Raw genomic sequence first — 616 nt, forward strand, 5'->3', positions numbered from 1 at the left:
AATATCATTAATAGATGCCACTTTTGATTTTAATAATGTATTAGTAAATGTTGTAATCAACATTAACTAAGATTAATAAATGCTTTAGAAGTATCTTTCATTGTTAGTTTATGTTAACTAATGTGGGCAGTGTTCGAACTATACCGTGGACTTTGGGGGAGCCCACTTGTTTTGTTTTTTTTATAACGGGGGGGAGGGGGGGTTGTTCGTGCGCTTGCGCGGGGGCTTACAATGACTTACAAAGATACATAACAGCTACAAGTGTATGCACTACTTGCTTTATGCAAGCACTATATAGGAGTAACACGACAAGTAATGAAGATATATTTGGGGTACTAATGTCCCTTTTAGGTAACACTACTTGAAGGGGTGTGCATAAGACTGACATGGCACCTTCATAATCATGACATGACACATGAATATTCGCTCAGTTTTTTAATGCAAATATGACATTATTTGACCTAACCCTAACCTAACCCTACCCCTACCCTTAACCCTTACCATAGCCCATAACAAAGACATCTCAAACAATGTCATCTTTGCATTAAAAATTACATAACTGAGCGAATGCCACTTAGATAGTTGTCATAAAAATGCATAAAAACCTTCATATTCA

At 36.4% G+C, this 616-nt stretch overlaps 1 protein-coding gene across 2 annotated transcripts in view; it reads left to right on the forward strand.

The window, feature by feature from the left end:
• LOC107656362 (non-muscle caldesmon-like) overlaps positions 1-616 on the forward strand; it is a 59,524-nt gene that overhangs the window by 43,180 nt on the left and 15,728 nt on the right. The gene's annotated exons all lie outside the window — the stretch shown is intronic.

Source organism: Sinocyclocheilus anshuiensis, unplaced genomic scaffold (assembly GCF_001515605.1).
Source record: "Sinocyclocheilus anshuiensis isolate Anshui unplaced genomic scaffold, SAMN03320099.WGS_v1.1 scaffold183, whole genome shotgun sequence".
NCBI lineage: Eukaryota > Metazoa > Chordata > Actinopteri > Cypriniformes > Cyprinidae > Sinocyclocheilus > Sinocyclocheilus anshuiensis.